This window comes from Nicotiana attenuata, unplaced genomic scaffold (assembly GCF_001879085.1).
Source record: "Nicotiana attenuata strain UT unplaced genomic scaffold, NIATTr2, whole genome shotgun sequence".
In the NCBI taxonomy this organism is placed as follows: Eukaryota; Viridiplantae; Streptophyta; class Magnoliopsida; order Solanales; family Solanaceae; genus Nicotiana; species Nicotiana attenuata.
Genome location: NW_017672865.1, coordinates 145,047 through 158,557, shown reverse-complemented (window position 1 = coordinate 158,557; position 13,511 = coordinate 145,047). Strand labels below are relative to the sequence as shown.

General features: G+C 41.7%; 1 pseudogene; it reads left to right on the top strand.

The window, feature by feature from the left end:
* The first annotated feature begins 1,408 nt into the window (after window positions 1–1,408).
* Window positions 1,409–11,389, top strand: LOC109214754 (annotated as a pseudogene).
* Window positions 11,390–13,511: the final 2,122 nt, after the last annotated feature.

The following is a 13,511-nucleotide window of genomic DNA, read 5'->3' as shown; positions in this document are numbered from 1 at the left end:
AAAAGTACGAAAAGGAAATCAACTAGCAAAAAAGGAAAAGATAATGCATAGTGCTTTGTTCAGCCTTGCTACCCCGAAGCTTTCCGGGCCTTGGTGGTTCTGACGGACCAATTTTTGAGGCGCGCTCCTCGGCTCACAGCTTGTATGGAAGGGCCTTCCTCCCCCTCCTCCTCAGAAATGACATAACAGTCCATATTATCGTCCTCCAGGAACAAGTTCCTCATTTCTCCTAATGCTTCCTCTTCTTCTGACCCGTATATGACATCTGCTGGCTGGAAAATCTGCTCCAGGCGAGGTATCGGATGCTCCAGTGGGTAGTAGGGACTGCGCCACGGTGGCGACCAATCTTTGAATTCTTCCCAGGTGTACTCGTACCCCAAGCCGAATGTGGTACCATGTTTTTTCAGCTTGATGGGTTTGGCGATTCCCTAGAGGTTTTTGCCAACTCCCTTGCCAGGCTCGTATCCACACAAATTCAGTATACTTTCGATCTTGTTATCCCATCACTTGTCCTTGCACGGCGTTGACTCGCTCAATGTGGTGGTGGGTTTCTCCGCCTATCTTCCTTCTTCCTCCGATTGCTGGGATGGTGTGACGACTGTATATGGGATTACTACTGTCGCCATGAATAATCACCTCTTGGTGATTCCACTCGAACTTCACTGCCTGGTGCAGGGTTGATGCTACAGCTCCAGCGGCGTGGATCCAAGGTCGTTCCAGTAGTAAGTTGTAAGATTCTGGGATGTCTATCACTTGAAAGTCGACATCAAACCATGTCGGTCCCATTTGCAGCAACAAACTGATTTCCCCAATGGTGGACCTTTGGGAACCATCAAAAGCTTTGACATTGATAGCCCCATCCTCGATTTCATGTAGACTCTTCCCCAATGTTCGGAGAGTTACCAATGGGCAAATGTTTAGGCTGGACCCTCCGTCAATCAAAGTCCTGGTGATGAAATAGTCTTCACATTGCACAGTGATGTGCAATGCTTTGTTGTGGCTTAACCCTTCTGGGGGCAACTCATCCTTGTGGAAAGTGATTTTATGACTCTCCAATATCTGCCCTACCATGTTCGCCATTTCTCCTCCAGTTATGTTGCTGGGTACATATGCCTCACTCAGTATCTTCAACAAGGCATTTTTATGCGTATCAGCAGCAGAGCTAGGATGGAGATCTGTGCTGGTGTTTTTATTCACTTGATCAACGACTGAGTACTCTTTTGCTTGTATCTTCCTCCAGAGATCGTCGGGCCCAGTTTCAATAGGCCGTCCAAAGGCCTGCTTACTTGATTCAGCTAAATGCTCCAGAATATAAATCCTGCCTGTTCTGGTCATACCCTGTGCTGCAATTGCTTCTCCAGACCTAATTTTCCCCTTCCTTCTCGCCTCGGCTGTGTAGTCCCACGGTATGGCTTTTGTGTGGAACGGTGCTATGGCTATCATAGCTACTGGGATAGGCACCCTTGCCTTCGAAGGTAATACAACAACTTCAAAGGGCTTAGGCGCCTTTGGGGACCCAAACTCCACTTCAATTGGTTCTGCGGTCTTTGTGGATGACGGTGTTTCAAACTCGAGAGGCACAGACATGTTTTCTTTAGCATCCCCAGAGGGCTGGATCTGGACTACGATTGGATTCAGTGTGACTGTTGGTTTCTTGGGCTCGTCACCTTCGACAATCAATCCAATTGACCCTTTGGGGTCCCAATCATCTTCTACCTCGATCATATGCATGCCTCCACCCTTATGATCAGGCAAGGGATTGTTGCGAACATTAGGAGCAGGCTCCTTTGCCACGATGATCTTGTTGTCAATTAAAGCTTGAATTTAATCCTTCAGAGATCGGCACTCATCAATGGTATGCCCTTTCATGCCGGAATGGTATGCACAGGTTTTGTTTGGATTGACCCATTGGGATGGATTTTCTGGAGTTATGGCAGGGATAGGGGTGACATAACCAGCGGCTCTAAGTCTTTCATATAGCCGGTCAATTGGTTCGGCGATGGCGGTGTATTTCTTGGGGGGTCTGCGATCGAAGTTAGGACGTGGTCTAGGAAAGTTTTGGCGGGTGGGAGGTGATTGATATTGAGAGGGTTGAGCATTATAGGCTTGGTAGACAGGTGCGAGTTGGGAATATCTTGGTGAGATAGGTTGATATGTGGGAGGTGGAGATGATTGGTAAGTAGGTGGTGGAGCTTGGTAAGAAGGCGGGGGTGTTTGGTAATTAGGGGTAGGTTGATATGTGAGAGGAGATACTGGGTAGGATTGGTATTTTATTGGGGATTTTGTTCTCTGTGCAACCAAATCAGACCCAATTTTCCGGCCCAATTTTGTTTAAACCCGACCCCTAACCCAACTAAACCTACCCAAACTCGGATCCCCACCTAACCCCTTTAATCCCAGCCGTTGATCATTTAGATCAACGGCCACCGGCTGCCCTTTCCTTTTTAATTCCAAACGACCCCTAAAACCCTATCATTTGATACAATCCGCCGCCCTTGAATCCTTCTTCTCTCTCAACTCTCTCTAAAACTCTCATGAACCCTAACCGTCGCCCTCTCACCCCACCCTGATACCTACCTAATCCATGTCCTTCCGTGGTCGTGAGGCTCGTGCCAGCTTTCCATGGCTTCTATGTGTTTGGTTCTGTGGTTTCATGACTACATTTCGAAAGAGTTTGGTCCAGTCTTAGCTCGACTGGTATTCATGGCCTTTCTCCGGCCAGCCACGGCCTTTTCCGGCCATTTATGGCCTTTTAAGGCGTGTCTTGACCTTTTCTGTTAGATCGTTACATTTCGAGATCTTTCTAGTTTCTTTTGGGTTTCTGAAACCCTAATCTTTAAGACCTTTCTTTTTCTTTCAGATCTACTTCAGATCTGTACTTGCTATGAGTGTTTTAAGTGATTTCTCTAAAGTTTTTCAACTTTATTTCAAAAACGACCCTTCATCTTCTCCGATTAGGGTTTTTCCTTTAAATTTTCTTTTCAAAGATCTCTGATTTTAACGTATTTCTGATTTTGCTATGGTTTTGTTCATGTTATTCTTCTATCTGAGTTAGCATGTTAAACCCTAATTTCTTTTGGGTCTCAATTGAGTTCTGAAACTGTTTGTTTAAATGTATGCTTGTTTAATTAAGTTCTTTGTTCTGACTCTCTTCTCCTTGCTTAACTTATCTGATTTGAGCTCTTATCATCTTTTAAGCTCGATTACTGCTGAATCACTAAATTCTTAGAAGTTTTGCCTCATTCGTTACTCTGAAACCTTTCTTGTTTCTGATTCTCTTTTACCTGTAGCTATGTTCTTCTTCATTGTCAATTCTATGTGACTATTTGACTTACTTGGCCACTATGCTTGGAATATTTTCTTACTATTGAACCCTAGCTTACCCTTACAGCTTCTGTATGTTGCTTCTTTTGTCAACTCGTTTAACTCTGCATGCTTGTTCATTCCTTGCTATTTATATGTTGAAGTGCAGAATTATGTTTCTTTCTTGATTGATCCTGATTCCCTCAATATTGTGACTGATTGCAAAAGGCTTTCTCATGAACCCTGGTTTTACTCGTTTGTTTGAATTAATTGATTCCTTTCCTTTAATGTAATATTTACCTTGATGAATCCTTTCCAAAAATAAGTATTTTTCTGTACTTAGACTTGATTACTTACTTAATGCCTGTACTACCCTTTTTATGGCAATAATCAGTCTGCATATAAACTGATTTCTTTCCTTATTTGAATCTGCTACTACCCGTTAAACAGTGATTCCTTAATTAAAGTGAATCACTTGTATTAATTGATTTTGATTTGTGATTGTTTCCATGTTTGTGTCCAGACTTTACTTATTACCTTACTTATTACTCGTTTTCAAAAACTATAAATACCATGCACCCCTCTTCTTTCAGGAACACAGGAACAAACGAACCACTTGAGTTAAGAACATACACATCACTTAAAACACTCTCTCCTTTTTCTCTGTTACTACTTGTCTTGCATCCTTGCCTAGCCGGCTGAAAGCCAAGGCTAGGCTGTGGAAATTTGCTCACTTTTGTTTCTGCATTTGCTTCCTTACTGGTATGTTCTAATTAACCTTCAAGCACCAAAACAATATGTTTTCTTTACTATTGCTTTCACTCTTAACTGTTTCCTGCTTATGTTTAATCAAGTTCCATTCCTAAAGTATGCTGTAAATTAATGTGTTCCTTTATGTATAAACACACTATCAGTCATTTGATTGTGTGATTATGACTTGTGACTACCAAACCCCCATATGCCAATATGTGTTTGTATTCTCTGCTTGGTTTGAGGGCATGTCAGCATTAGACATTGCTGTGCATGACCCAAACCTGACCCTCCCTAGGGTCATGTGCTTCATATCCCCCTTATGTGTTGTATTCTGTGGCAGGCTTAAGGGCATGCCAGCACCATCTATTACTGTGCATGCCTAAGCCTGGCCCCCTTTCTAAGGTCATATGCTCCCTGCAATGTAATCCTAAACCCCTGACCCCTTGTGCAAAATGATGATTCTGTGTAGTGTTAGCTTTATAACTACTGTTTTCCAATTATCTTTACCCTTTATTATTCTCAACCCAGTTTTAAACAAACCCCTATTTTTGCACTTTCACTATGCTCTTAGACTTAGGTTCTGCCCCTCTTGTGTGAACCTTGCCTTGGGACCCATGAGCTCCCTCTAAACTTGGACACATAAGGGCTGGCCCTTCCACACCGCACTCATCTCTATCTGGTTATGCAAACTTGGGTGTGAGCACTGCCCGGGGTCCCTTGAGACCCTTAGGGAACTTTGCCCATGTCTGAAAAGGGCTTTGAAACAAATGGCATTTGAGGCATTTTGTTCCATAACTCAGATAGCAAGTCAGAATCAGGCTTCCTATGGTTGTAACTTCTTATTTTTACACTTTTTCTGATGTAATTCAGCAATTGGTCTGTAATAATGTGTAAACAGATACTTGGTTTGGCTAGCCTTAGGTAATAACAACAAAAACTGAATCCGCTTTTGTTAATCAGTAATTGCTACAACCAGCAGGCAGGTCAGATTCGGACTTCTTATCTGAGTTATGTAATAAATTGGTCTGCTTCAACAACTAAACTCCCTCTTGTCTTAGTATTTTAAATTCTGACCTTAAATGCGTTTTAAGTCATGCTACTTTTTGTGCTTTGCTTGAGGAGGTATATTTGAGCCTCTTAATTGTTTATATGTCTTCCTCAATATGCATTCCTATATGTTCTTGTTTGTCGCTTAGTATTTTGCCTTTAAACCTGAGAGTCAGCCTAGAACCTCCTACTTATAGGAATAGTAGTCCTAAATTCCTCCGGGACTGATAGGAATGGGATGGGTAATAGCATGCAATAGAGGTCGAGACCAATCCGCACTTTAATACCTTAACGGGGTGGGAAGGGTAGATATGGATATGATGACCGGTGCGCTAATACTACGTGTAGCCCCTTTTTAGAGGAGTGATTACCGGGTATTGCATTGATGTGATCCATATTACAAATAAACCTAGGACCCTTCTTGCATTCGACAGCATGTTTAGTTATAACTCTTTCAAAACTTTGTTTTATTTTTATCATTCCCAAACATTTATGTATTCAAAATCCCCTCTTATTTGAGACTTATTTGTTTACTTGGTAATTGCACAAATTCACAAAGAATTATCTGGCGGGGAACCACACTAGTGGATCCTGAGGGGTGCCTAACACCTTCCCCTTGGGATAATTTCAAGCCCTTACCCTATCTCTGGTTATCAAAAGATGTAGTTGTAGTTGAACCTTATAGGTGTCCTAATGCACCATAAATCATTAGGTGGCGACTCTTCAAAAGTGCAAAACCCATTTCCCAAAAGGAATAAGTTGTCCTATGCCCAAAATGTCATAAACCCGATTTTCCGATGCAAAGAGGGAAAAAGGGGGCGCGACAGCATGCCGACTCTGCTGGGGATTTTTAGGCTTTTACCATTTCAGATTATTCTTGTGAATTTGTACCTCTCTTTTATGTGCAATTATCTGTATAATTTCCTTCAGCATTTAATTTCTTCTTTAGAAGCAAAACTGGCATGTCTTCCTTGTTTTCTTTCCTTTATTGCTGTTAATAATGAAACTGCTGTATTTATTGCTTCCTTAATGTACAAATACATGTCAACATGATTTCTTTTAATTATTGCATAATCATGCTCAACATCATACTCCACTCGTGCCAAAACAAATACTATAGCAACGCTTATAATAAGTGTTTGCGCTCTTCCTATATCATTACCCCCTAAATTCAGAAAGGCATATTTGCGGTAAAACTAGTCGATCAGCGGTGCAGCCGACAGCTCTGAGCCTTCCCCCTTGAGTTTTCCGTTCAAGGGTACCAGTCTAAAACCCCATAGAAACCTTACTCTGTTTAAACTGTGCATGCATCATGGTCAAACCTAGCCGGGTCAGTTATGTTGTCCACATAATGACCTTTTAAGATAGCCTTTTCCAAAAGTCCACTGGGTTACCCTAAACCCAAACGGACATCATCACGTTCTGTGCATTTATTTGGAGAACTAAATGCTTAATGTTAATTGTTGATGTTAAATAGTCGAGTCTGGTGGGGGTAGGGTCTAACCCTTGTGTTTTGCAGATAATGAGGCACGAAATCCCCAGATTCGGCATGGTTACCAACATCAACCCAAGATTGCTAAGCTGGTGGAAAGATCTTCACTCTAGTTATCAAACTCTCGTCCAAAAATATCTAGGAAATCCACCTTCCCTCCTAGAGATCCATCCAAATAACAAGATCATAGAAGCTGCCATACTGTTTTGGGATTGTGAAAGGGTTGTGTACCGCTTTGGGGACATTGAAATGACACCCTTGCTAGAGGAGATAGGAGGATTGGCCGTTCAAGTGTGGGAAACTCCGGGTTTGCTAATGCCTGAGAACCGCAAAGGTAGGGGCTTCCTTAAAAGGATGGGTTTGAAGAAGAATCCAGAATTAACATGCTTGAAGGATTCATACATTACTTTTGATTACTTGTACGAAAGGTACGGTCACAGAAAATCTTATCGTACCTACTCTGGCGAATTTTCCATCACATCTTTGGGACACATCCATCGCAGAGTTTTCGTCTTCATGTTTCGTTTCCTGGGGCTGATCGTGTTTCCAATGAAGAAAGCAAGGATCCACACCAGGTTGGCTATGGTAACCAAAACCCTAATGGAAGGGATTGATGGGCAGGCGTTCAGCATCGTACCCATGATTATTGCAGACATACATCGAGCCTTGGAGAAGTGTCAGCGAGGAGGAAAACACTTTGAAGGTTGCAATCTATTACTCCAACTCTGGCTCATGCAACATCTCCAAAGAGGCGAATATCGACAAGAAATCTGACATAGGGACTGGGATGATCACATCTCTTTCCATCACCCAAAGCGAATGAATTACATCCCTGACATGTTTGCTCAGCCAGAGGATGCTAAAGGATGGGTCGAGCTATTTGATAATTTGACCGAGGAGCAAATTCAGTGGATGTTCGAATGGTTTCCAACGGAGGGGTTCATCGCCCGATCAGGAGACGCACCTTTCCTGATACTGATTAGTCTTAGGGGGACACACCCTTACGTCCCGCTTCGGGTAATGAGGCAAGCTGGTAGGAATCAGGTTATACCCAGGGTAGACAAGATGAGTCATTTCCGAGCTGACTTCCGAGAGGATGATAGTCCTTACAAATGCCAAGCTCAGCATATATGGCACTATAAAATCATAAAGGGGAGAGATACCATCGAGCAAGACAGGTATCACGCTGGTTGCGCTCATTTCTACTCCAATTCAATGGAAGGACATGGTTGTCAGTGCCAACAAGCGACTGGGATACTTGGAGCGAGGCATAGTGGAGTTAGAAGGAAAGTTTCTCAAGAGGGTCGAAGACTGCCAAAATGCTGAAGGAACCGAAGGCGGATATCTGGCCAGGGCCTACCTATTGCTGGGACTTCGCGAGTTGGGGAAGCTGTTCGACGGAGCAAAGGATGCCGAATCTGGGGAGGATCCTTCTAGGACCAAATAGATAGGAGTTTATCTTTTTCGCTTTATAAAATGTAATAAGGCCAACGGCCATTAGTGCTTTTATTTCTTGCTTATTTAGTGTCATTTTGGGATTCTTCTATTTTTCATCAATAAAATGAAGCATTTAGCATTCTAAGTTCTCCAAATCAGCTTGTCGCTAGGCCTACCTCGGACACAAAGAGGTTCCCAAATTAGGACACGTTTTACATTCCTGCACTATGTGTTTAAATATTGCAATACTTTTTATGATCCTCACTAACTTGGTTACCTTTTTGTTTTATTATTATTCCCCTCCCCAAAGGTTAGTTCATGCACTCTGGCAATATCATCCTATTCCACGAGATCCAGGGGCCCTCCACCCACTCCTCCTCTTAGTCCTATCAAAAACAAGAACAAGGGCAAGATGGAAGATTTGAACAAGGTGAGAAAGGAGAATTCAACTGAATGGGTAGAGGTCACTAATGGTCATGGTACTCAGGTTCCTAAGGAAAATGTATCCCAACTTGGACAGAAACTGCTGAAATTCCAGGAAGAGATCGACAAGGTTTGGAATCTAGCAAGCTTGTCATTTTCCCTCAGCACCCAAGATATCACCTTTCCCAATACTCAAAACCCTACACCACCTCAAAACATCCCGAAATAACAGAATCATCCTGCTCCTCATACTGTTCCACCAAAGACCCAATGCAACACCTGTCATACCTCAAACAATACCCCGTTACTCATCCCAGAACTCCAAAACTCCACAAATGACTACTTCCACACCAACCATTACACCCCTATCTACGTGGAGACCATGCCACTCTCTACCCAACCCATCTCAGGCACACCCGAGTTTAATGATAAAGACTCGCTCATCAAGAACCTGGCTGAGGAACTTAAGAAATTGACTAGCCGGATTCAGGGCGTTGAAGGAAACAAGGGAATTGAGGGGCTGAATTATAAAGATCTCTCCATACAGCCCGATATCGAACTGCCCGAGGGGTACAAACCTCCGAAGTTTGAGATGTTTGATGGTAAAGGCGATCCAAGGGTCCATTTGGGGACGTATTGTGACAAGATGGTTGGGGTAGGGAAAGACGAGAGAATCCGCATGAAGCTGTTCATTAGGAGTCTAAAAGGAGATGCGTTGTCTTGGTACATCAGCCAAGATCCAAAGAAGTGGTCAAGCTGGGTAGGCATGGCATCCGACTTTATGGACAGGTTCAGGTTCAACATAGAGAATGCGCCGGATGTCTTCTATATACAGCATCTAAAGAAGAAGCCTACAGAAACATTTCACGAGTATGCTACTCGCTGGAGGTCCGAAGCTGCTAAGGTCACACCTGCCTTAGAGGAGGAACAGATGAACAAATTCTTTGTCCGGGCCCATGACCAGCAATACTATGAACGACTAATGATGATCGAGAGCCACAAATTTTCCGACATTATCAAACTGGGGGAACGAATTGGAGAAGGCATTAAGAGCGGAATGGTTACAAACTTCGAGTCCTTCCAAGCTACAAATAAGGCTTTGCAGTCCGATGGTGTGTCCAAGAAGAGGGACGTAGGAGCCGTGATGGTTGCACAAAGGACCAAATCTCCTCTCAAATACCAAACTTACCCAACACCTCCACTCACATATCAGCCCACTCTGAACTACCAAGCACCCTCACCACCCGCTTATCAACCACCTCCGCCTCCCATATATCAGCCTGCTTCGCCCAAATATTCCCAACCCGCACATGTCTACCAAACTAACAATGCTCAACCGTCCCACTATCAGTCACCTCCTNCCTCTCATCACTATATCATTTAGAGTTGAGCAATAACCATTTCAGTGGCAAAATTGAAGAGTCCAAGTCCAAAATATTAAAGTGCGTTATTCTCAACAAAAAAAAAAATAAGCTGCAAGGTCCTATTCCAAAGTCACTCCTAAACCAGCAGAACCTAAAATTTCTTCGCCTTTCTCAAAATAATCTCAATGGACAGATTGCTTCAACCATCTGCAATCTTAAAACAATGCAGTTGCTAGATCTGGGAAGTAATAATTTACAGGGAACAATCCCAGAATGTTTGGGTGAGATGGATAGTACTGTGGTTTTGGATTTAAGAAATAATAATCTTAGTGGGACAATTCAAGCAAATTTTAGTACTGGAAACAATCTCAGAGTCATTAAATTGCATGAGAATAAGTTAGAGGGGAAAGTCCCGGGATCTTTGATCAATTGCAAGTATTTGGAACTACTTGATTTAGGTAACAATGAGTTGAACGACACTTTTCCAAAATGGTTGGGAGTCCTACCAAATTTGAAGATTTTAAATTTGAGATCAAACAAGTTGCATGGGTCCATAAGAGCTTCAAGGAATAGAAACTTGTTTGCACAACTTCAAATTATGGATCTTTCATCCAATGCATTTAGTGGGAATTTACCAGCAAATCTTTTTGAGAATTTCCAAGCTATGAAACTAATTGATGAGAATAAGAGTACACCGAGGTATGTAGGAAATAAATATTATTCTGTGACAATTACAACAAAAGGGTTGAATCATGTATTTGTTAAAGTTTTGACTACAAACATAGTTATTGATCTCTCAAAGAATGAATTTAAGGGTCAGATTCTAAGTTCTATTGGAGATCTCATTGGGCTTCGTACGTTGAACTTGTCTCACAATGGCTTAGAAGGTCTTATACCAGCATCACTACAACACTTGTCTGTACTTGAATCATTGGATCTCTCATTTAACAAAATTGGTGGAGGAATGATGGATTTGATACTTTCGAGAACAGTTCATACCAAGGGAATGATGGATTACGTGGATTTCCACTCTCAAGAGGCTGTGGTGATAATGGAGTAACACAAGTGACAACTCCAGTTGTACTAGATCAAGGAGAAGAAGAAGAAGATTCACCAATGATCAGTTGGCAGGCGGTTCTCGTGGGTTATGGTTGTGGACTAGTTATTGGACTGTCCATAATATACATAATGCTGTCAACTCAAAATCCATTATGGTTTTTCAGGGTGATTGTAGAACTGGAACAAAGAATCGTTATGAGAATGAAAAAACACAAGAAAAGATATTAGTGTGTCCAGGTATTCAACTTGATCTCTATGCAGATTCTTTTGATTATCGATATTTACCTTAAGTAAGTGAGCGTGAGAGCCAAATGAATCGAAAGATTCATGTTTGGTTCGGGAAGGGATTATGGAATTTTGGGAAGGAATGAAAAAATAATCTATTTATGATCTAACTAACCATTTTAACTCTAATTCTTAATTAATTTTTGAACATTGCAGGTTTCAAGTCTAATAAGTTGTTGGAGATGCAAATATAAGCCTTTGTCTTTCACAGTTTATTATGATGTTTCAAGAAGCATGGTGATCACGCCCAACTATGCCTTATAAAAAGGACAATGCGGTCGTTGCAAATATAATCCGGTTTACAAGTCCGGAGTCGAATCCCACAGAGAACTAAGGTTTAGCTACAGCTGTTCACTATCACCAAGAAGACAAGCTTGAACAATTCCTAACTTATAGATATTAACATTCTTGTGTTTAACTAATTAACTAATAAATTAAAATAGTAAATTAACAACTAACGATATTGAGGGTTAGAGAAAAGATTAAGGAGGTCTAGAGTTATGATTTTCCCAATTGTCGGAATCCTTCCCGCTATGTCTTCTATAATTTCTCCTAAGTATTCTCTACCGATCATGAGCACTCTTATTACCGTAAATCTCTCCCGAGTAATTACGACAATTTACTAGACGCACTCTCCCGAGCTACGCTAGCTGGCTTTTAGTACAGCTCACTTCAGATCGCACCCAAGGCTTCGTTATCCCTAATCCCACCTTTAAACCCTCGGTTATTGGTCCCTCATATACTCTGGGAGTGGTGTTGTTTCACAATTACCTAAATATGCACTCTCTCCCGAGTTATGCATACTAAATAGGCACAGCTAATTGAGAGCTCTTCAACCAACCACAATATAAACGTAGTTGAACAAAAAGAGAAAAGCTATGGCTCAATTATATAAAAACATAACAAGAATTTATCCTATAAAAGGTTCTATCAAAAACTCTAGATAACAAATTAGCTATTCATAATAGTATGTAAAACTACAATACTAAAAGTCATAACCAACAATGAAAAAAATAGGAAGAGGAAGGAAAAAACTCGTAGAAGAATTCTCCGCCTTGCTCCCAATGTGTTCTTGCCTCCAAGGGTGTTGTCTAACCCTAAAGTAGTGTCTCTCCCCTCCTTAGGTTCTTGTTCTTGGCCGGCCTCCTTTGTTTAATATAGGGTTTAGGACTTAAAATCCCATGTTTTGCACTTTAGTCCCTGAAATTTTCGCTTCCTGCCGCGGTTTTGCCGCGGTCGCGGTGGAACCGCGGCCAAACATGCCCTCCGATTCTTCAGTTGTCCGCGACCATCTTCTACCGCGGTTCTGCCGCGGTCGCGGCAAGACCGCGGTTTTTCACCCTGTTTCGATTGGAATTTGGGAAAACGTAAAACATGAAAGTTGTAGCACTTTGAGTTAGCTTTCCAACTATATATTGTGGAGCCCAAATGGAGTTCTGAGCAAAACGTTATGTCTATTTTACTAGACAGTGCGCAATATGCCTCCTCAAGTCTTCGTTCGTACTTAATTATCAAATTTGACCCCCGAACACGATCCCGGCTTAATTCCTTGAGCTTTTACTCAGACTTCAAAGCTTCAAATCACTTAAATTCATTCCATAACATCTATATAGCTCGGAATCACACCTACAAGGCATAAAACACACAATTAGTGCAAAACACTAGCGATTAAAGCGCAAACTCAATTAAAGTGCAGTAAATTCGAGTGTAATAAGCGACTAAAATATGCAATTATAGCCTATCATCAACACCCCACACTTAAACCATTGGTCGTCCTCGAGCAATCAAACTCCACTTTTTTTTATAGACACGACCTTTTTAAACAATTCTCCTAACTCATCACACCAAGAGTGTTTAAAATAGACTAAGCACAAAAGCGTAACATCTTCACCTCAAGATTTGACTCACAAGTACCACACGTTATTCACAACTCACCCACTTACTCTAATATAGAGGTGACTAACATTACCTTTCCTTCATGAATCAAGTGCCCTCACACAACAAAAGAGAGTAGTTCCACACAATAAAATTTAAGAACACTTAGGAACTCAAGATAGAAAGAATTCACTCACTCTCAGAAATAACATTCATATGCCACAAAAGATGCACCATAAGCTTGCCCGTAGTGTACTACTCCACTAATCGAGCTCATTCAATCTTGGATCAATTAGGACTTTATGGGTAGGATTCATTTAGATATAAGAGTGACTACACCTCCCTAAGCACTTTAATACATATACTTTAACATTCAAACCCCATACTTATGTCAAACCAAAACTCCACCTTCACATCAATGTATATTACCCCCATTCTTCTTTAAGCACACTTACATCAAGAGCCACCACTTA